A 24,111-nucleotide genomic window follows, 5' to 3' on the forward strand; every position below is an offset into this window, starting at 1 on the left:
GCCGGCCCCTCTGGACCACAGGCTCCTAAACGCTAGTGCCGTCCCTTTTCCCAGGTAAGCGAAACTCAGCAGTCCAGGTTCCTACTTTCAGATTGCTGGAGGTGCTTTGGAGTCTCAAACAAGATCAACTAGGCACAGGTGGCAGCTTGGGGCTGGGAGGGATCATGAGCAATGCAGAATTTCAGCAGACAGCAGGCCACTACGGGCCACTAAGGGCCCTGGACACCAATGCTGCCCTTTACACAGGTAAGTGTAACTCACCAGCTCCGGTTCCTGATGGCAGATTAATGGGCCCATTTGGGACCCTCAAAGCAGCCTGACTCTGCGGTGGTGAGAGCTTGGGTCGGGAGGCATCCTGCGCAATGCAGAATTTCAGCAGGCAGCCGGCCACAAAGGGCCCCTGGGCTCTGAACCGAAATGCTGACCTTTAAACACGTAAGTGTAACTCACCAGCTCAGATTCCTGATGGCAGGTGGCTGGAGCCACTTGGGACTCTCAAACCTGCCTGACTTTACAGAGGTGGCAGCTTGGGTCTCGGAGGCATCCCGCACAATGCGGAATTTCAGCAGGCAGCCGTCTGCTAAGGGCCCTTGGGGCTGAAGACCAAGGCTAGTCCTTTAAAAAGGTAAGTGTAACTCAGACGCCCAGGCTCCTGATGGCAGGTAGCAGGGGACACGTGCCGAGGACGAAGCGGCGGGAGTTTGAACTGGTGCCAGCTTGGGCCTGGGAGGCATCCTGCGCAATACAGAATTTCAGCAGGCTGCCAGCCAGTCCAGGCGAGGCCTCCTGAACACCAATGCCAGCCCTTTCCCAGAAAAAGAAAACTCAGTGGCCCCAGGTTCCTGATAGAAGATTTCTGGAGCCCTTTGGGACCCTCAAACCAGCCTGACTTTGCAGTGGTGGCAGCTTGGGTCCGGAAGGCCTCCTGCACAATGCAGAATTTCAGCAGAGAGCCGGCCGCTCCGGGCCACAAGTTACTGAACACAAGTGCTGACCTTTTTACCAGGTAAGCAAAACTCAGCCCCCCAGATTCCTTGTTGCAGACTGCTCAGCTGAGGTGGCAGCTTGGTTCTGGGAGGCATCCTGCACAATGCAGATCTTCAGATGGCAGACAGCCAGCCCCTCTTGGCCAGAGGCTCCTGAACACTAGTGCTGTCCCTTTTCCCAGGTCAGCGAAACTCAGCAGCCCAAGTTCCTGGTGGCATATTGCTCGAGGCGCTTGGGACTCTCAAACGAGCTCGACTCGGCTGAGGTGGCAGCTGGGGTCTGGGAGGCATCCTGCGGAATTTCACCAGACAGCCTGCCACGAAGGGCCCCTATGTCCTGAACACCAATGCTGCCCTTTCCCGGAAGAAGAAAACTCAGCAGCCCAGGTTCCTGATGGGAGATTGCTGGACACATTTGGGGGCCCTCAAACCAGCCTGACTCTGCGGTGCTGGCAGCTTGGGTCTGGGAGGCATCCTGCGCAATGCAGAATTTCATGAGCCAGCCGTCCACTAAGGGCCCCAGGACCCTGGATGCCAATGCCGCCCTTTACACAGGGAAGTGTAACTCACCGGCTCAGGTTCCTGATGGCAGATTGACAGGGCCATTTGGGACCTTCAAACCAGCCTGACTTTGCGGTGCTGGCAGCTTGGGTCTGGGAGACATCCTGCGCAATGGAGAATTTAGCAGGCAGCCGGCCACGAAGGGCCCCTGACCTCTGAACAGAAATGCTGCCCTTGACACAGGTAAGTGTAACTCACCAGCTCAGATTCTTGACGGAAGATTGCTGGGGCCATTTGGGACCCTCACAGCAGCCTGACTCTGCGGTGGTGGCAGCTTGGGTCCGGAAGGCCTCCTGCACAATGCAGAATTTCAGCAGGCAGCCTGACAGTAAGGGCCCCTGATTCCTGGACACCAATGCCGCCTTTGCACAGGGAAGTGTAACTCACCAGCTCGGGCTCCTGATGGAAGATTGCTGGACAGATTTGGGACCCTCAAAGCAGCCTGACTCTGTGGTGGTGGGAGCTTAGGTCCGGGAGGCATCCTGCGCAATGCCTAATTGCAGCAGGCGGACAGCTGGCCACTCAGGGCCACAGGCTCCTGAACACTAGTGCTGACCCTTTCCCCACTTAAGCAAAACTCAGGAGCCCGGGTTCTCAAATAAACAAACACCCTTTCTCACCCTGCTGCCTGCAAACCCCCTCCCAATAACTCCTAACTGGATACCTGCTCACCCTCCCTCTCCCACTCACAATCCTCAACTCATCTGAAGCCTCAATCTCAAACATCATCTTGGACACTGGACAGATCCCTCTTGTGATATGATGAATCTGCTGAAAAAAATGTTGCGCTTGACACAGCTTGGAATTTCAGGAAGTTGCACTCCTCAATTTAAAAAAAAAAAAAAAAACCCCAAAAAACCAAACCAATCCCGAAAATAAACAAACAAAAACAAGCAAACAAAAAGACCCCACAAAAACAACAACAAAAAACCCCCAAAAACCCGAAATCCACACAAAAACAGAAAAACCCCACAGAAACCACCAAAAAATCAACTAAAACCAACCAAAAACCACACAAAAAACCCCAAAAAACCAGAAATTCTTTACGGCACCTTTTACGACAGTCGCGCTTTACGGCATCTTTTACGACAGTCGCGCTTTACGGCACCTTTTACGACAGTCGCGCTTTACGGCATCTTTTACGACAGTCGCGCTTTACGGCACCTTTTACGACAGTCGCGCTTTACGGCGGGTTTTACGACAGTCGCGCTTTACGGCACCTTTTACGACAGTCGCGCTTTACGGCACCTTTTACGACAGTCGCGCTTTACGACACCTTTTACGACAGTCGCGCTTTACGGCGGGTTTTACGACAGTCGCGCTTTACGGCACCTTTTACGACAGTCGCGCTTTACGGCGGGTTTTACGACAGTCGCGCTTTACGGCACCTTTTACGACAGTCGCGCTTTACGGCACCTTTTACGACAGTCGCGCTTTACGGCACCTTTTACGACAGTCGCGCTTTACGGCACCTTTTACGACAGTCGCGCTTTACGGCACCTTTTACGACAGTCGCGCTTTACGGCACCTTTTACGACAGTCGCGCTTTACGGCGGGTTTTACGACAGTCGCGCTTTACGGCACCTTTTACGACAGTCGCGCTTTACGGCGGGTTTTACGACAGTCGCGCTTTACGGCACCTTTTACGACAGTCGCGCTTTACGGCACCTTTTACGACAGTCGCGCTTTACGGCACCTTTTACGACAGTCGCGCTTTACGGCACCTTTTACGACAGTCGCGCTTTACGGCGGGTTTTACGACAGTCGCGCTTTACGGCACCTTTTACGACAGTCGCGCTTTACGGCGGGTTTTACGACAGTCGCGCTTTACGGCACCTTTTACGACAGTCGCGCTTTACGGCACCTTTTACGACAGTCGCGCTTTACGGCACCTTTTACGACAGTCGCGCTTTACGGCAGCTTTTACGACAGTCGCGCTTTACGGCACCTTTTACGACAGTCGCGCTTTACGACACCTTTTACGACAGTCGCGCTTTACGGCACCTTTTACGACAGTCGCGCTTTACGGCACCTTTTACGACAGTCGCGCTTTACGGCACCTTTTACGACAGTCGCGCTTTACGGCACCTTTTACGACAGTCGCGCTTTACGGCACCTTTTACTACGACAGTCGCGCTTTACGGCAGGTTTCACGACAGTCGCGCTTTACGGCACCTTTTACGACAGTCGCGCTTTACGGCGGGTTTTACGACAGTCGCGCTTTACGGCGGGTTTTACGACAGTCGCGCTTTACGGCGGGTTTTACGACAGTCGCGCTTTACGGCGGGTTTTACGACAGTCGCGCTTTACGGCGGGTTTTACGACAGTCGCGCTTTACGGCACCTTTTACGACAGTCGCGCTTTACGGCACCTTTTACGACAGTCGCGCTTTACGGCACCTTTTACGACAGTCGCGCTTTACGGCGGGTTTTACGACAGTCGCGCTTTACGGCGGCTTTTACGACAGTCGCGCTTTACGGCGGGTTTTACGACAGTCGCGCTTTACGGCAGCTTTTACGACAGTCGCGCTTTACGGCGGGTTTTACGACAGTCGCGCTTTACGGCGGGTTTTACGACAGTCGCGCTTTACGGCGGGTTTTACGACAGTCGCGCTTTACGGCACCTTTTACGACAGTCGCGCTTTACGGCATCTTTTACGACAGTCGCGCTTTACGGCACCTTTTACGACAGTCGCGCTTTACGGCACCTTTTACGACAGTCGCGCTTTACGGCGGGTTTTACGACAGTCGCGCTTTACGGCGGCTTTTACGACAGTCGCGCTTTACGGCGGGTTTTACGACAGTCGCGCTTTACGGCACCTTTTACGACAGTCGCGCTTTACGGCACCTTTTACGACAGTCGCGCTTTACGGCGGGTTTTACGACAGTCGCGCTTTACGGCAGCTTTTACGACAGTCGCGCTTTACGGCAGCTTTTACGACAGTCGCGCTTTACGGCAGCTTTTACGACAGTCGCGCTTTACGGCGGGTTTTACGACAGTCGCGCTTTACGGCAGCTTTTACGACAGTCGCGCTTTACGGCACCTTTTACGACAGTCGCGCTTTACGGCACCTTTTACGACAGTCGCGCTTTACGGCAGGTTTCACGACAGTCGCGCTTTACGGCACCTAGAACGTACCTAGAACGTGCCTAGAACGTGATCTAGACCCTGATCTAGAACGTACCTAGAACCTAATCTAGAGCGTACCTAGAACGTGGTCTAGAATGTACCTAGAGTATTATCTCGAACGAGGTCTAGAACTTGCCTAGAACCTGATCTAGAACAGTGTCTAGAACGTGCCTTGAACCACACCTAGAACCTTTTACAACAGTGGCGCTTTACAGCTCCTTTTACAGCAGTCGCGCTTTACGGCAACTTTTATGACAGATTTTTTCCTGCCCATCTTGGAGTTTTTCCTTGTTTTTTTCTTGCCAGTCTTGGGGGGGGGGGGGGGTTCTGGGTTTATTCTTGCCCATCTTGAGATTTTTCCCTGTGTTTTTTTTCCTGGGTTTTTTTCTTGCCCATCTTGGGGGTTTTTTTTCTGAGTTTTTTTCTGGATTTTCCTTGCCCATCTTTGAGGTTTTTTTCCAGTTTTTTTTTCCCTGTTTTTTGTTTTTCTTGGTTTTTTCTGTTTTCTTTCTGGTCCATCTTGGGGTTTTTTCCTGGGATTTTTCTCGCCCATCTTGGGTTTTGTTTCTGGGTTTTTTTCTAGGTTTTTCTTGCTGATCCTGGGGGTTTTTTCCAGTTTTTTTTTTCCTGTTTTCTTTTCTGGGTTTTTTTCTCGTCTATCTTGGGTATTTTTTCTGGGATTTTTCTCACCCATCTTGTGGTTTTTTCTAGGTTTTCTGGGGTTTTTCTTGTCTATCTTGGGGTTTTTTTCTGTGATGTTTCTGGGTTTTTTGTTGATCTTTTTCTTGCCCATCTTGGTTTTTTTCCTGGGTCTTTTTCTTGCCCATCTTTTTTTTTTTTTTTTTTTTTCCCTGGGTTTTCTTGCCCATGCGGGGGTTTCATTCTTGGGTTTTTTCTGGGTTTTTCTTGCCTATCTTGGGGTTTTTTAGCTTTTTTTCCTGGGTTTGCTCTTGCCCCTCTTGAGTTTTTTCCCCTGGGATTGTTCCGGCTTTTTTCTTGATTTTTTCTTGCCCATCTTGAAGTATTTTCCTGAGTTTTTGTAGTATTTTGTTGTTGCCCATCTTGGGGGTTTTTCTGCTTTTTTTTCTCAGTTTTTCTTGCCCATCTTGGGTTTTTTGGGTCTTTTCTAGCCTATCTTGGAGTATTTTTCTGGGTTCTTACTCGGCTGGGACAAAAAAAAAAAAACAACAGCCAGGGTGGAAGGCGGCTGGGGATTTTTTATTCTCAATTTACAATGAGTTGCAAAACCTGAAAAGCAAAAGTCATATACACAACGTCAAATCCAGTCAGCATGCGCTCACACACGCAGAGATGAGCAGATAGACACAGCCACGTGCTCTCACACACACTCACACGCTCCTTCCACTTACATGCTCGCTGTGGCCCTTACCTGAGATGCTGAAGAAGGTGCTTTGACACATCTTCTGGCTGCTGCTCCTTGAGGTAAATGGCAGATCCTGGGGAAATCAGCAGCCTCAGGGACCTATGAGACGACAGGAAGAGGTCAACAAGTGGCTATCTGAGAGCTAGGACTTGTCCCCACTCTGCACTGATAACTTTTCTACCCACAATCCCATAAAACACAGATGAACAGTAAAGCTGTTATAACTGTTCTACCTAACTGTGACTATAGGCCAGGGCAGGGCAGCTCCGATCATAAATGGTACAGTGTAAGTACACACAAGATAAGCTGACGCATACAGTGCAAGTGTACATAGAGTGTACACGCAATATAAGGCGACATGCTTACATACAGTGTAAGTACAGACAATATAAGGTGACGCACTTACATTGCATGTACCTATGCTGGCTTATACTGTATGTACTTATACTGTATGTAAGTACATACAGCATAAGCCAACATAGGAACACAGAATATAAACCACGACTTAAGATAACTCTCTGGAAGATTACTTATTGAGCCCTATACCCTTGGAGAAGATGGAACCTATAGAACTACTGCAGTCACGTGAGGAGGGTGGAAGATGCTCCTTCTAGAAGTCCAAGAAAATGGAAAAAAAGGCACTACCAAAGCTGATAGTGAGAAGGAAGATGGATGAGAACATCTTGTCCCTGTGAGACATTCCTGTCTCAACAAGTAAAAATGTAAAGATGCTGGAATAAGGGATATCTGAAAAGGAATGTGAGTAGAACACGGCCTATATGGCACAGAAGAGAGCCGATAAAGCATCGAGATGTAACAAAGGCCTGTGACGTGGAAGACAATGGACACAGACTACGTAACACAGACACCATAACATAGACACAGATGACATAACACAGAGACAAGTTGCTACTGCTTGGCACTTTCCCCTTAGGGACCCGAGAGGCCTAGCGCAAGATGAGCCACAGGCCGATGAGGCCAAGGGAAAGGAAGCCCTATGATGAGAGCACGTGATGATGAAATGTACCTCATTAAAGGAAGTTAGGGCCAAAGCAGTTAGGAGAATGCTCAATAGGCTCAGCAAGCCTAGAGAAGGAAGCAGACTGCCGGGTGACTGCGGCTATAGCTCCGGATCTGAAGGCAAGCTCCTCGGGAGAAAGAGCCGTGACGATGCCGAGTCGAGGAAGGCTGACGACGCAAAGTTCACGAGAATGTGGAGATGGGTCGGAACTGCCCTGCCCGGCAAAGGCTCTGGTGAGGCTGAGGCGAAACCCTCTCCCTTTACTTCCAGGGAGCCCGTCCCACTACAGACCTCTCCGCTAACCTGACATCAGATTGCCTCCTGTGACAGGAAAGGCTTCTCCCAACCACTGGCCCCGAGACTTAGCTTTTGGAAGACGAGCGGACAAAAGCCATCGTCGGTTAGACGGGGACGTTGAGATGTTCTCAATGTGTGTGCTTCGGTGCTGCCGCTTCCAAGCTGTGGCTACGAGCCTCCCCAGGGTACCTAAGGCAAAACAGAAAAGGTGACTATTGCCCTCAAAAACAGTAATCCCCGGGACTCCTCCGCACCCCTGCCCCAGCTCACCTCAAGTCTTGATTGAACTCTGGAGGCTGCCCAGAAGGTACCTGCAAAAAGAAAAGGGACACGCTCGGCATGCTGCTGCATAACGATCACCTATGAGTCAGCCTGCCTAAACCCCGAATCACCTGCCCTCCTCTGTTCCTTGGCATGCCTAGGGCAGCGACAGCACCTGCAAAGAAACAAAGCAGAAAAGCATGCTCAGATACTGTGTAAACACAAGTCCCAACCCTGACAAGTATGCCACACCAATACCTTAAGCTTGCACCCACCTGGCATGGGCATGCTGGGCTAGGATAGACGGCAAGCAGACCATCTAAAATAAAAAGAAGAATAATACATACTTAGAGCCGCACCAAAAACTGAGACCTCAGAAATAACAACAGCTTCGGTACCCTACTCAATGCTCACCTTCCCCACTCAGACTTGAGAGCCGCTCTCTGCCTTGACTTCCTAAAAATAAAGACAAAGAGCAGAGCTGTAACAGCCAGCATTTATGATTCCTCTGCAGAGAAAAACAGTGACTAACCTGCACGGGGGAATCCCCTCACCCAGGATGGGTGGCTCTGCCCTGGATTTTATCCTTCTGCAACTAAAAGAAAGTAAGGATGAAAGTCAAAGGGCTGCAGCATAGCTTAAGGGCTCCAGATATCCTGTGTCCATCTACAAATCCCATCTAGAGTCCACCTGCACCCCACATTAGACATACCAAGACCCCAGGACTTCTCCTATTGCACCAGGCTATGCGGCAGGGCAGAGCAGCTCCGGCACAAATGTGGGCACACACCCATGACACAGGGCAGACATGATGTGACAAAGAAAGGGCACAACACACAGACAGAAATCTCTTTGCAAGAAAAAGGGCTGCCAGGACTGAGAGAATGCAAAAGGAGATGACAGAGCTGAGACCGATGGTGAGCTGATGAGGCTCAGAGAACCCTGGTGGAAGAGGATGATAACTGAATGATCTCTTCCAAGAACTGCAAAGATTGACGCCTAGGAATCCTGGGGTCAGAAGCCTCTACCTAAACTCACATTCTTACAAGTCCTAGTGCACCACAATGGACCCAGGTGGGGCACAGCTGTCCATACAGCTCAGAACAAGACCTGACAAGACATCGGACTGGATGCTTCCAAAGGGAGATGGAAGTCTGATACCTGTCTGAGCTCCCGAGTCAAAAGTTCTATGGCCTGGGTGCCAGACCAAGGAATGCAGAGATCACAGATGCCAACAATGATGCCAAGGTTAATGACAGGCCCTCCCTAAGGTAAAAGACATGGCATACACAAACAACACACAATGCACAACAGACAACAGACACGAGACACACCGGGACTGCTCTGCCCTACTGCACACCTCAGCACTGTCATCAAAAGTGAGACTTGGCTTTTACGGGGCCTAAGGGGCCACTTCATGAACAACCCCCCCTCCAAATTGGACTCAAAAACCCCTCCCAGTAATTCCCAAACCAGCACCCCGCCTTCATCCCCTCTGTGGGTCGTAGCCCTCTACTTATCTCTCAGACATCTGGGGATGCCAGTCTGTCTCAGGTGCAAATAAAGGCCACCTCGTCACCTGGGAAGGTCCTGCTGGCACCGCGCTGCTGTCTCTCAGACAGCTGTATTAAAGAGAACCAAACATCAGTGCCTGACCTTGGCACCACATCAGCAAAATCCCCACCACTCTGCTACTCACCGCGCTCCTAAGAAGGCCCAGAACCTCCTAACCCTGACCCTCTGCCACACATGCAATGCATCTGCACCTGAAAGAAAGTTAGAACATATGTCAAACACCACCGGGATAACTCAAAAGCTGCAAACACCTTATGTGAACCTAGGAACAGCATCTAGAGCCCAAGTACAGCCCACATTACTAATTCCAACTCCCCATGGTTTGTTCTATTGCAGCAGGCCATGCGGCAGGGCAGAACAGCTCCGGCACAAATGTGTGCAGACACCCGTGACACAGAACGTGACAAACAGGGGGACACGAAACACGACACATCATGCTTGTGGTGAGGGCCTCGAGGGGAGAAGGCAAAAGGGACCCCAAAGACGCACCAGGGAACACGGCACACCGGACAACACGACACAGACCGGAGCTGTTCTGCACTGCCCGCCTGAAAGCTGCCATCAAAAGCAGAGCCTCTCCCTTTAGCTGTCCTAAGAGGCCCTTGGAGAAGATTGCTTTTCCCTCTGCTCATTTTTAAATCTGCCCCAAGAACTCCCAACCCGCTACTCTCCCAACTCCAGGCCGTGGACCCCGACTTATCTTTTGGACCATCGGTGAGGGGAATCCACGTTGCACCTGAAATGAGTCTGCCTCGGAGGGCTCTGTGATCACCTGTGAGCCTCTCGGTCAGCTGCAATACAGAAAACCAAAACCAAAGTGTGAGTCCAGAGTTATGCGGGCCAAATCCCACCAAGGCGGCTACTTGCCCTCTCCTGAGTGTGCCGGGCTCCTTCAGGCTCCAGCTTCATCCTGATTCCAAGGCTGTGGCCTTCATTAGGGGTGGCACCTGGGTTAGAGAAAGACAAAGTTAAATGGCATTCCTGTGAGTGCAGTGGATGACCTTGCGTGCTGTAAGACACGGCAATGCCTCTGCTAGGCTTCTGAACAGCCTTGTGTGGGGGGGCCTCAAATACAAAAAATAAACACCCTTTCTCACCCTGGTGCCTGCTCACCTCCCCCTGCCCACAATTACTCCTAACTGGATGCCTGCTCACCCTCCCTCTCCCACTCACAATCCTCAACACACCTGAAGCCTCAATCTCAAACATCATCCTTGACACTGGGCAGATCCCTCTTGTGACACGATCAATCTGCTGAAAAATTGCTGTGCTTGAGAGCTGAGCAATAACAACCACTTCTCTCCGCTGCTCACCCTGGCTGCTGGCATCCAGATTTATTTCCTAAAAAGACAGACAAAGAACAGAGCTGTAACAGAGTCACCATACACACTTCTGCTGCAGAGACAAATGGGGCCTCACCTGCTCGGGGCAATCCCCTCACCCGGGATGGGGCCCTCTGGCCCAGATTTAATCCATCTGAATCTGAAAAAAAAGTTAGGACAAGAGTCAAACTGTTGCAGGATAACTGATGAGCTCCAGATAACCTGTGTCCATCTACAAATCCCATCTAGAGTCCAACTGCACCCCACATTACAAATTCCAAAGCCCCGGGGCTTCTCCTATCGCACCAGGCTATGGCAGCGGGGCAGAGCAGCCCCGGCACAAATGTGTGCAGACACCCGTGACACAGGACAGGACAGGACAGACAACGGGGACACAACAGGAACAGAAATCTCTGGGCAAGGAAAATGGCTGCAAGGACTGAGAGAATGCAAAAGGAAATGACCGAGCTGAGACCTATGGTGAGCTGATGAGGCTCAGAGAACCCTGGTGGAAGAGGATGATAACTGAATGATCTCTTCCAAGAACTGCAAAGATTGACGCCTAGGAATCCTGGGGTCAGAAGCCTCTACCTAAACTCACATTCTTACAAGTCCTAGTGCACCACAATGGACCCAGGTGGGGCACAGCTGTCCATACAGCTCAGAACAAGACCTGACAAGACATCGGACTGGATGCTTCCAAAGGGAGATGGAAGTCTGATACCTGTCTGAGCTCCCGAGTCAAAAGTTCTATGGCCTGGGTGCCAGACCAAGGAATGCAGAGATCACAGATGCCAACAATGATGCCAAGGTTAATGACAGGCCCTCCCTAAGGTAAAAGACATGGCATACACAAACAACACATAATGCACAACAGACAACAGACACGAGACACACCGGGACTGCTCTGCCCTGCTGAACACCTCAGCACTGTCATCAAAAGTGAGACTTGGCTTTTACGGGGCCTAAGGGGCCACTTCATGAACAACCCCCCACCTCCAAAGCGGACTCAGAAACCCCTCCCAGTAATTCCCAAACCAGCACCCCGCCTTCATCCCCTCTGTGGGTCGTAGCCCTCTACTTATCTCTCAGACATCTGGGGATGCCAGTCTGTCTCAGGTGCAAATAAAGGCCACCTCGTCACCTGGGAAGGTCCTGCTGGCACCGCGCTGCTGTCTCTCAGACAGCTGTATTAAAGAGAACCAAACATCAGTGCCTGACCTTGGCACCACATCAGCAAAATCCCCACCACTCTGCTACTCACCGCGCTCCTAAGAAGGCCCAGAACCTCCTAACCCTGACCCTCTGCCACACATGCAATGCATCTGCACCTGAAAGAAAGTTAGAACATATGTCAAACACCACCGGGATAACTCAAAAGCTGCAAACACCTTATGTGAACCTAGGAACAGCATCTAGAGCCCAAGTACAGCCCACATTACTAATTCCAACTCCCCATGGTTTGTTCTATTGCAGCAGGCCATGCGGCAGGGCAGAACAGCTCCGGCACAAATGTGTGCAGACACCCGTGACACAGAACGTGACAAACAGGGGGACACGAAACACGACACATCATGCTTGTGGTGAGGGCCTCGAGGGGAGAAGGCAAAAGGGACCCCAAAGACGCACCAGGGAACACGGCACACCGGACAACACGACACAGACCGGAGCTGTTCTGCACTGCCCGCCTGAAAGCTGCCATCAAAAGCAGAGCCTCTCCCTTTAGCTGTCCTAAGAGGCCCTTGGAGAAGATTGCTTTTCCCTCTGCTCATTTTTAAATCTGCCCCAAGAACTCCCAACCCGCTACTCTCCCAACTCCAGGCCGTGGACCCCGACTTATCTTTTGGACCATCGGTGAGGGGAATCCACGTTGCACCTGAAATGAGTCTGCCTCGGAGGGCTCTGTGATCACCTGTGAGCCTCTCGGTCAGCTGCAATACAGAAAACCAAAACCAAAGTGTGAGTCCAGAGTTATGCGGGCCAAATCCCACCAAGGCGGCTACTTGCCCTCTCCTGAGTGTGCCGGGCTCCTTCAGGCTCCAGCTTCATCCTGATTCCAAGGCTGTGGCCTTCATTAGGGGTGGCACCTGGGTTAGAGAAAGACAAAGTTAAATGGCATTCCTGTGAGTGCAGTGCATGACCTTGCGTGCTGTAAGACACGGCAATGCCTCTGCTAGGCTTCTGAACAGCCTTGTGTGGGGGGGCCTCAAATACAAAAAATAAACACCCTTTCTCACCCTGGTGCCTGCTCACCTCCCCCTGCCCACAATTACTCCTAACTGGATGCCTGCTCACCCTCCCTCTCCCACTCACAATCCTCAACACACCTGAAGCCTCAATCTCAAACATCATCCTTGACACTGGGCAGATCCCTCTTGTGACACGATCAATCTGCTGAAAAATTGCTGTGCTTGAGAGCTGAGCAATAACAACCACTTCTCTCCGCTGCTCACCCTGGCTGCTGGCATCCAGATTTATTTCCTAAAAAGACAGACAAAGAACAGAGCTGTAACAGAGTCACCATACACACTTCTGCTGCAGAGACAAATGGGGCCTCACCTGCTCGGGGCAATCCCCTCACCCGGGATGGGGCCCTCTGGCCCAGATTTAATCCATCTGAATCTGAAAAAAAAGTTAGGACAAGAGTCAAACTGTTGCAGGATAACTGATGAGCTCCAGATAACCTGTGTCCATCTACAAATCCCATCTAGAGTCCAACTGCACCCCACATTACAAATTCCAAAGCCCCGGGGCTTCTCCTATCGCACCAGGCTATGGCAGCGGGGCAGAGCAGCCCCGGCACAAATGTGTGCAGACACCCGTGACACAGGACAGGACAGGACAGACAACGGGGACACAACAGGAACAGAAATCTCTGGGCAAGGAAAATGGCTGCAAGGACTGAGAGAATGCAAAAGGAAATGACCGAGCTGAGACCGATGGTGAGCTGATGAGGCTCAGAGAAGCCTGGAGGAAGAAGATGCTAACTGAAGGATTTATTCCAAGAACAGCAAAGATGGATACCTAGGAATCCTATGGTCAGAATGCTGTACCTAACCTCATATTATTACAAGTCCTAATCCACCACAATGGATCCAGGTGGGGCAGAGCTGTCCATACAGCTCAGAACAAGACCTGACAAGACATCGGACTGGATGCTTCCAAAGGGAGATGGAAGTCTGATACCTGTCTGAGCTCCCGAGTCAAAAGTTCTATGGCCTGGGTGCCAGACCAAGGAATGCAGAGATCACAGATGCCAACAATGATGCCAAGGTTAATGACAGGCCCTCCCTAAGGTAAAAGACATGGCATACACAAACAACACATAATGCACAACAGACAACAGACACGAGACACACCGGGACTGCTCTGCCCTACTGCACACCTCAGCACTGTCATCAAAAGTGAGACTTGGCTTTTACGGGGCCTAAGGGGCCACTTCATGAACAACCCCCCCTCCAAATTGGACTCAAAAACCCCTCCCAGTAATTCCCAAACCAGCACCCCGCCTTCATCCCCTCTGTGGGTCGTAGCCCTCTACTTATCTCTCAGACATCTGGGGATGCCAGTCTGTCTCAGGTGCAAATAAAGGCCACCTCGTCACCTGGGAAGGTCCTGCTGGCACCGCGCTGCTGTCTCTCAGACAGCTGTATTAAAGAGAACCAAACATCAGTGCCTGACCTTGGCACCACATCAGCAAAATCCCCACCACTCTGCTACTCACCGCGCTCCTAAGAAGGCCCAGAACCTCCTAACCCTGACCCTCTGCCACACATGCAATGCATCTGCACCTGAAAGAAAGTTAGAACATATGTCAAACACCACCGGGATAACTCAAAAGCTGCAAACACCTTATGTGAACCTAGGAACAGCATCTAGAGCCCAAGTACAGCCCACATTACTAATTCCAACTCCCCATGGTTTGTTCTATTGCAGCAGGCCATGCGGCAGGGCAGAACAGCTCCGGCACAAATGTGTGCAGACACCCGTGACACAGAACGTGACAAACAGGGGGACACGAAACACGACACATCATGCTTGTGGTGAGGGCCTCGAGGGGAGAAGGCAAAAGGGACCCCAAAGACGCACCAGGGAACACGGCACACCGGACAACACGACACAGACCGGAGCTGTTCTGCACTGCCCGCCTGAAAGCTGCCATCAAAAGCAGAGCCTCTCCCTTTAGCTGTCCTAAGAGGCCCTTGGAGAAGATTGCTTTTCCCTCTGCTCATTTTTAAATCTGCCCCAAGAACTCCCAACCCGCTACTCTCCCAACTCCAGGCCGTGGACCCCGACTTATCTTTTGGACCATCGGTGAGGGGAATCCACGTTGCACCTGAAATGAGTCTGCCTCGGAGGGCTCTGTGATCACCTGTGAGCCTCTCGGTCAGCTGCAATACAGAAAACCAAAACCAAAGTGTGAGTCCAGAGTTATGTGGGCCAAATCCCACCAAGGCGGCTACTTGCCCTCTCCTGAGTGTGCCGGGCTCCTTCAGGCTCCAGCTTCATCCTGATTTCAAGGCTGTGGCCTTCATTAGGGGTGGCACCTGGGTTAGAGAAAGACAAAGTTAAATGGCATTCCTGTGAGTGCAGTGGATGACCTTGCGTGCTGTAAGACACGGCAATGCCTCTGCTAGGCTTCTGAACAGCCTTGTGTGGGGGGGCCTCAAATACAAAAAATAAACACCCTTTCTCACCCTGGTGCCTGCTCACCTCCCCCTGCCCACAATTACTCCTAACTGGATGCCTGCTCACCCTCCCTCTCCCACTCACAATCCTCAAGTCACCTGAAGCCTCAATCTCAAACATCATCCTTGACACTGGGCAGATCCCTCTTGTGACACGATCAATCTGCTGAAAAATTGCTGTGCTTGAGAGCTGAGCAATAACAACCACTTCTCTCCGCTGCTCACCTTGGCTGCTGGCATCCAGATTTATTTCCTAAAAAGACAGACAAAGAACAGAGCTGTAACAGAGTCACCATACACACTTCTGCTGCAGAGACAAATGGGGCCTCACCTGCTCGGGGCAATCCCCTCACCCGGGATGGGGCCCTCTGGCCCAGATTTAATCCATCTGAATCTGAAAAAAAAGTTAGGACAAGAGTCAAACTGTTGCAGGATAACTGATGAGCTCCAGATAACCTGTGTCCATCTACAAATCCCATCTAGAGTCCAACTGCACCCCACATTACAAATTCCAAAGCCCCGGGGCTTCTCCTATCGCACCAGGCTATGGCAGCGGGGCAGAGCAGCCCCGGCACAAATGTGTGCAGACACCCGTGACACAGGACAGGACAGGACAGACAACGGGGACACAACAGGAACAGAAATCTCTGGGCAAGGAAAATGGCTGCAAGGACTGAGAGAATGCAAAAGGAAATGACCGAGCTGAGACCGATGGTGAGCTGATGAGGCTCAGAGAAGCCTGGAGGAAGAAGATGCTAACTGAAGGATTTATTCCAAGAACAGCAAAGATGGATACCTAGGAATCCTATGGTCAGAATGCTGTACCTAACCTCATATTATTACAAGTCCTAATCCACCACAATGGATCCAGGTGGGGCAGAGCTGTCCATACAGCTCAGAACAAGACCTGACAAGACATCGGACTGGATGCTTCCAAAGGGAGATGGAAGTCTGATACCTGTCTGAGCTCCCGAGTCAAAAGTTCTATGGCCTGGGTGCCAGACCAAGGAATGCAGAGATCACAGATGCCAACAATGATGCCAAGGTTAATGACAGGCCCTCCCTAAGGTAAAAGACATGGCATACACAAACAACACATAATGCACAACAGACAACAGACACGAGACACACCGGGACTGCTCTGCCCTACTGCACACCTCAGCACTGTCATCAAAAGTGAGACTTGGCTTTTACGGGGCCTAAGGGGCCACTTCATGAACAACCCCCCCTCCAAATTGGACTCAAAAACCCCTCCCAGTAATTCCCAAACCAGCACCCCGCCTTCATCCCCTCTGTGGGTCGTAGCCCTCTACTTATCTCTCAGACATCTGGGGATGCCAGTCTGTCTCAGGTGCAAATAAAGGCCACCTCGTCACCTGGGAAGGTCCTGCTGGCACCGCGCTGCTGTCTCTCAGACAGCTGTATTAAAGAGAACCAAACATCAGTGCCTGACCTTGGCACCACATCAGCAAAATCCCCACCACTCTGCTACTCACCGCGCTCCTAAGAAGGCCCAGAACCTCCTAACCCTGACCCTCTGCCACACATGCAATGCATCTGCACCTGAAAGAAAGTTAGAACATATGTCAAACACCACCGGGATAACTCAAAAGCTGCAAACACCTTATGTGAACCTAGGAACAGCATCTAGAGCCCAAGTACAGCCCACATTACTAATTCCAACTCCCCATGGTTTGTTCTATTGCAGCAGGCCATGCGGCAGGGCAGAACAGCTCCGGCACAAATGTGTGCAGACACCCGTGACACAGAACGTGACAAACAGGGGGACACGAAACACGACACATCATGCTTGTGGTGAGGGCCTCGAGGGGAGAAGGCAAAAGGGACCCCAAAGACGCACCAGGGAACACGGCACACCGGACAACACGACACAGACCGGAGCTGTTCTGCACTGCCCGCCTGAAAGCTGCCATCAAAAGCAGAGCCTCTCCCTTTAGCTGTCCTAAGAGGCCCTTGGAGAAGATTGCTTTTCCCTCTGCTCATTTTTAAATCTGCCCCAAGAACTCCCAACCCGCTACTCTCCCAACTCCAGGCCGTGGACCCCGACTTATCTTTTGGACCATCGGTGAGGGGAATCCACGTTGCACCTGAAATGAGTCTGCCTCGGAGGGCTCTGTGATCACCTGTGAGCCTCTCGGTCAGCTGCAATACAGAAAACCAAAACCAAAGTGTGAGTCCAGAGTTATGTGGGCCAAATCCCACCAAGGCGGCTACTTGCCCTCTCCTGAGTGTGCCGGGCTCCTTCAGGCTCCAGCTTCATCCTGATTTCAAGGCTGTGGCCTTCATTAGGGGTGGCACCTGGGTTAGAGAAAGACAAAGTTAAATGGCATTCCTGTGAGTGCAGTGGATGACCTTGCGTGCTGTAAGACACGGCAATGCCTCTGCTAGGCTTCTGAACAGCCTTGTGTGGGGGGGCCTCAAATACAAAAAATAAACACCCTTTCTCACCCTGGTGCCTGCTCACCTCCCCCTGCCCACAATTACTCCTAACTGGATGCCTGCTCACCCTCCCTCTCCCACTCACAATCCTCAAGTCACCTGAAGCCTCAATCTCAAACATCATCCTTGACACTGGGCAGATCCCTCTTGTGACACGATCAATCTGCTGAAAAATTGCTGTGCTTGAGAGCTGAGCAATAACAACCACTTCTCTCCGCTGCTCACCTTGGCTGCTGGCATCCAGATTTATTTCCTAAAAAGACAGACAAAGAACAGAGCTGTAACAGAGTCACCATACACACTTCTGCTGCAGAGACAAATGGGGCCTCACCTGCTCGGGGCAATCCCCTCACCCGGGATGGGGCCCTCTGGCCCAGATTTAATCCATCTGAATCTGAAAAAAAAGTTAGGACAAGAGTCAAACTGTTGCAGGATAACTGATGAGCTCCAGATAACCTGTGTCCATCTACAAATCCCATCTAGAGTCCAACTGCACCCCACATTACAAATTCCAAAGCCCCGGGGCTTCTCCTATCGCACCAGGCTATGGCAGCGGGGCAGAGCAGCCCCGGCACAAATGTGTGCAGACACCCGTGACACAGGACAGGACAGGACAGACAACGGGGACACAACAGGAACAGAAATCTCTGGGCAAGGAAAATGGCTGCAAGGACTGAGAGAATGCAAAAGGAAATGACCGAGCTGAGACCGATGGTGAGCTGATGAGGCTCAGAGAAGCCTGGAGGAAGAAGATGCTAACTGAAGGATTTATTCCAAGAACAGCAAAGATGGATACCTAGGAATCCTATGGTCAGAATGCTGTACCTAACCTCATATTATTACAAGTCCTAATCCACCACAATGGATCCAGGTGGGGCACAGCTGTCCATACAGCTCAGAACAAGACCTGACAAGACATCGGACTGGATGCTTCCAAAGGGAGATGGAAGTCTGATACCTGTCTGAGCTCCCGAGTCAAAAGTTCTATGGCCTGGGTGCCAGACCAAGGAATGCAGAGATCACAGATGCCAACAATGATGCCAAGGTTAATGACAGGCCCTCCCTAAGGTAAAAGACATGGCATACACAAACAACACACAATGCACAACAGACAACAGACACGAGACACACCGGGACTGCTCTGCCCTACTGCACACCTCAGCACTGTCATCAAAAGTGAGACTTGGCTTTTACGGGGCCTAAGGGGCCACTTCATGAACAACCCCCCACCTCCAAAGCGGACTCAGAAACCCCTCCCAGTAATTCCCAAACCAGCACCCCGCCTTCATCCCCTCTGTGGGTCGTAGCCCTCTACTTATCTCTCAGACATCTGGGGATGCCAGTCTGTCTCAGGTGCAAATAAAGGCCACCTCGTCACCTGGGAAGGTCCTGCTGGCACCGCGCTGCTGTCTCTCAGACAGCTGTATTAAAGAGAACCAAACATCAGTGCCTGACCTTGGCACCACATCAGCAAAATCCCCACCACTCTGCTACTCACCGCGCTCCTAAGAAGGCCCAGAACCTCCTAACCCTGACCCTCTGCCACACATGCAATGCATCTGCACCTGAAAGAAAGTTAGAACATATGTCAAACACCACCGGGATAACTCAAAAGCTGCAAACACCTTATGTGAACCTAGGAACAGCATCTAGAGCCCAAGTACAGCCCACATTACTAATTCCAACTCCCCATGGTTTGTTCTATTGCAGCAGGCCATGCGGCAGGGCAGAACAGCTCCGGCACAAATGTGTGCAGACACCCGTGACACAGAACGTGACAAACAGGGGGACACGAAACACGACACATCATGCTTGTGGTGAGGGCCTCGAGGGGAGAAGGCAAAAGGGACCCCAAAGACGCACCAGGGAACACGGCACACCGGACAACACGACACAGACCGGAGCTGTTCTGCACTGCCCGCCTGAAAGCTGCCATCAAAAGCAGAGCCTCTCCCTTTAGCTGTCCTAAGAGGCCCTTGGAGAAGATTGCTTTTCCCTCTGCTCATTTTTAAATCTGCCCCAAGAACTCCCAACCCGCTACTCTCCCAACTCCAGGCCGTGGCCCCCGACTTATCTTTTGGACCATCGGTGATGGGAATCCACGTTGCACCTGAAATGAGTCTGCCTTGGAGGGCCTCATGATGGCCTGTGAGCCTCTCGGTCAGCTGCAATACAGAAAACCAAAACCAAAGTGTGAGTCCAGAGTTATGTGGGCCAAATCCCACCAAGGCGGCTACTTGCCCTCTCCTGAGTGTGCCGGGCTCCTTCAGGCTCCAGCTTCATCCTGATTCCAAGGCTGTGGCCTTCATTAGGGGTGGCACCTGGGTTAGAGAAAGACAAAGTTAAATGGCATTCCTGTGAGTGCAGTGGATGACCTTGTGTGCTGTAAGACACGGCAATGCCTCTGCTAGGCTTCTGAACAGCCTTGTGTGGGGGGGCCTCAAATACAAAAAATAAACACCCTTTCTCACCCTGGTGCCTGCTCACCTCCCCCTGCCCACAATTACTCCTAACTGGATGCCTGCTCACCCTCCCTCTCCCACTCACAATCCTCAAGTCACCTGAAGCCTCAATCTCAAACATCATCCTTGACACTGGGCAGATCCCTCTTGTGACACGATCAATCTGCTGAAAAATTGCTGTGCTTGAGAGCTGAGCAATAACAACCACTTCTCTCCGCTGCTCACCCTGGCTGCTGGCATCCAGATTTATTTCCTAAAAAGACAGACAAAGAACAGAGCTGTAACAGAGTCACCATACACACTTCTGCTGCAGAGACAAATGGGGCCTCACCTGCTCGGGGCAATCCCCTCACCCGGGATGGGGCCCTCTGGCCCAGATTTAATCCATCTGAATCTGAAAAAAAAGTTAGGACAAGAGTCAAACTGTTGCAGGATAACTGATGAGCTCCAGATAACCTGTGTCCATCTACAAATCCCATCTAGAGTCCAACTGCACCCCACATTACAAATTCCAAAGCCCCGGGGCTTCTCCTATCGCACCAGGCTATGGCAGCGGGGCAGAGCAGCCCCGGCACAAATGTGTGCAGACACCCGTGACACAGGACAGGACAGACAACGGGGACACAACAGGAACAGAAATCTCAGGGCAAGGAAAATGGCTGCAAGGACTGAGAGAATGCAAAAGGAAATGACCGAGCTGAGACCGATGGTGAGCTGATGAGGCTCAGAGAACCCTGGTGGAAGAGGATGATAACTGAATGATCTCTTCCAAGAACTGCAAAGATTGACGCCTAGGAATCCTGGGGTCAGAAGCCTCTACCTAAACTCACATTCTTACAAGTCCTAGTGCACCACAATGGACCCAGGTGGGGCACAGCTGTCCATACAGCTCAGAACAAGACCTGACAAGACATCGGACTGGATGCTTCCAAAGGGAGATGGAAGTCTGATACCTGTCTGAGCTCCCGAGTCAAAAGTTCTATGGCCTGGGTGCCAGACCAAGGAATGCAGAGATCACAGATGCCAACAATGATGCCAAGGTTAATGACAGGCCCTCCCTAAGGTAAAAGACATGGCATACACAAACAACACATAATGCACAACAGACAACAGACACGAGACACACCGGGACTGCTCTGCCCTGCTGAACACCTCAGCACTGTCATCAAAAGTGAGACTTGGCTTTTACGGGGCCTAAGGGGCCACTTCATGAACAACCCCCCACCTCCAAAGCGGACTCAGAAACCCCTCCCAGTAATTCCCAAACCAGCACCCCGCCTTCATCCCCTCTGTGGGTCGTAGCCCTCTACTTATCTCTCAGACATCTGGGGATGCCAGTCTGTCTCAGGTGCAAATAAAGGCCACCTCGTCACCTGGGAAGGTCCTGCTGGCACCGCGCTGCTGTCTCTCAGACAGCTGTATTAAAGAGAACCAAACATCAGTGCCTGACCTTGGCACCACATCAGCAAAATCCCCACCACTCTGCTACTCACCGCGCTCCTAAGAAGGCCCAGAACCTCCTAACCCTGACCCTCTGCCACACATGCAATGCATCTGCACCTGAAAGAAAGTTAGAACATATGTCAAACACCACCGGGATAACTCAAAAGCTGCAAACACCTTATGTGAACCTAGGAACAGCATCTAGAGCCCAAGTACAGCCCACATTACTAATTCCAACTCCCCATGGTTTGTTCTATTGCAGCAGGCCATGCGGCAGGGCAGAACAGCTCCGGCACAAATGTGTGCAGACACCCGTGACACAGAACGTGACAAACAGGGGGACACGAAACACGACACATCATGCTTGTGGTGAGGGCCTCGAGGGGAGAAGGCAAAAGGGACCCCAAAGACGCACCAGGGAACACGGCACACCGGACAACACGACACAGACCGGAGCTGTTCTGCACTGCCCGCCTGAAAGCTGCCATCAAAAGCAGAGCCTCTCCCTTTAGCTGTCCTAAGAGGCCCTTGGAGAAGATTGCTTTTCCCTCTGCTCATTTTTAAATCTGCCCCAAGAACTCCCAACCCGCTACTCTCCCAACTCCAGGCCGTGGACCCCGACTTATCTTTTGGACCATCGGTGAGGGGAATCCACGTTGCACCTGAAATGAGTCTGCCTCGGAGGGCTCTGTGATCACCTGTGAGCCTCTCGGTCAGCTGCAATACAGAAAACCAAAACCAAAGTGTGAGTCCAGAGTTATGCGGGCCAAATCCCACCAAGGCGGCTACTTGCCCTCTCCTGAGTGTGCCGGGCTCCTTCAGGCTCCAGCTTCATCCTGATTCCAAGGCTGTGGCCTTCATTAGGGGTGGCACCTGGGTTAGAGAAAGACAAAGTTAAATGGCATTCCTGTGAGTGCAGTGCATGACCTTGCGTGCTGTAAGACACGGCAATGCCTCTGCTAGGCTTCTGAACAGCCTTGTGTGGGGGGGCCTCAAATACAAAAAATAAACACCCTTTCTCACCCTGGTGCCTGCTCACCTCCCCCTGCCCACAATTACTCCTAACTGGATGCCTGCTCACCCTCCCTCTCCCACTCACAATCCTCAAGTCACCTGAAGCCTCAATCTCAAACATCATCCTTGACACTGGGCAGATCCCTCTTGTGACACGATCAATCTGCTGAAAAATTGCTGTGCTTGAGAGCTGAGCAATAACAACCACTTCTCTCCGCTGCTCACCTTGGCTGCTGGCATCCAGATTTATTTCCTAAAAAGACAGACAAAGAACAGAGCTGTAACAGAGTCACCATACACACTTCTGCTGCAGAGACAAATGGGGCCTCACCTGCTCGGGGCAATCCCCTCACCCGGGATGGGGCCCTCTGGCCCAGATTTAATCCATCTGAATCTGAAAAAAAAGTTAGGACAAGAGTCAAACTGTTGCAGGATAACTGATGAGCTCCAGATAACCTGTGTCCATCTACAAATCCCATCTAGAGTCCAACTGCACCCCACATTACAAATTCCAAAGCCCCGGGGCTTCTCCTATCGCACCAGGCTATGGCAGCGGGGCAGAGCAGCCCCGGCACAAATGTGTGCAGACACCCGTGACACAGGACAGGACAGACAACGGGGACACAACAGGAACAGAAATCTCAGGGCAAGGAAAATGGCTGCAAGGACTGAGAGAATGCAAAAGGAAATGACCGAGCTGAGACCGATGGTGAGCTGATGAGGCTCAGAGAACCCTGGTGGAAGAGGATGATAACTGAATGATCTCTTCCAAGAACTGCAAAGATTGACGCCTAGGAATCCTGGGGTCAGAAGCCTCTACCTAAACTCACATTCTTACAAGTCCTAGTGCACCACAATGGACCCAGGTGGGGCACAGCTGTCCATACAGCTCAGAACAAGACCTGACAAGACATCGGACTGGATGCTTCCAAAGGGAGATGGAAGTCTGATACCTGTCTGAGCTCCCGAGTCAAAAGTTCTATGGCCTGGGTGCCAGACCAAGGAATGCAGAGATCACAGATGCCAACAATGATGCCAAGGTTAATGACAGGCCCTCCCTAAGGTAAAAGACATGGCATACACAAACAACACATAATGCACAACAGACAACAGACACGAGACACACCGGGACTGCTCTGCCCTGCTGAACACCTCAGCACTGTCATCAAAAGTGAGACTTGGCTTTTACGGGGCCTAAGGGGCCACTTCATGAACAACCCCCCACCTCCAAAGCGGACTCAGAAACCCCTCCCAGTAATTCCCAAACCAGCACCCCGCCTTCATCCCCTCTGTGGGTCGTAGCCCTCTACTTATCTCTCAGACATCTGGGGATGCCAGTCTGTCTCAGGTGCAAATAAAGGCCACCTCGTCACCTGGGAAGGTCCTGCTGGCACCGCGCTGCTGTCTCTCAGACAGCTGTATTAAAGAGAACCAAACATCAGTGCCTGACCTTGGCACCACATCAGCAAAATCCCCACCACTCTGCTACTCACCGCGCTCCTAAGAAG

This window comes from Melozone crissalis, unplaced genomic scaffold (genome assembly GCF_028551555.1).
Source record: "Melozone crissalis strain CALT ecotype California unplaced genomic scaffold, PUWL_Pcris_2 ptg000136l_1, whole genome shotgun sequence".
Taxonomy (NCBI): domain Eukaryota; kingdom Metazoa; phylum Chordata; class Aves; order Passeriformes; family Passerellidae; genus Melozone; species Melozone crissalis.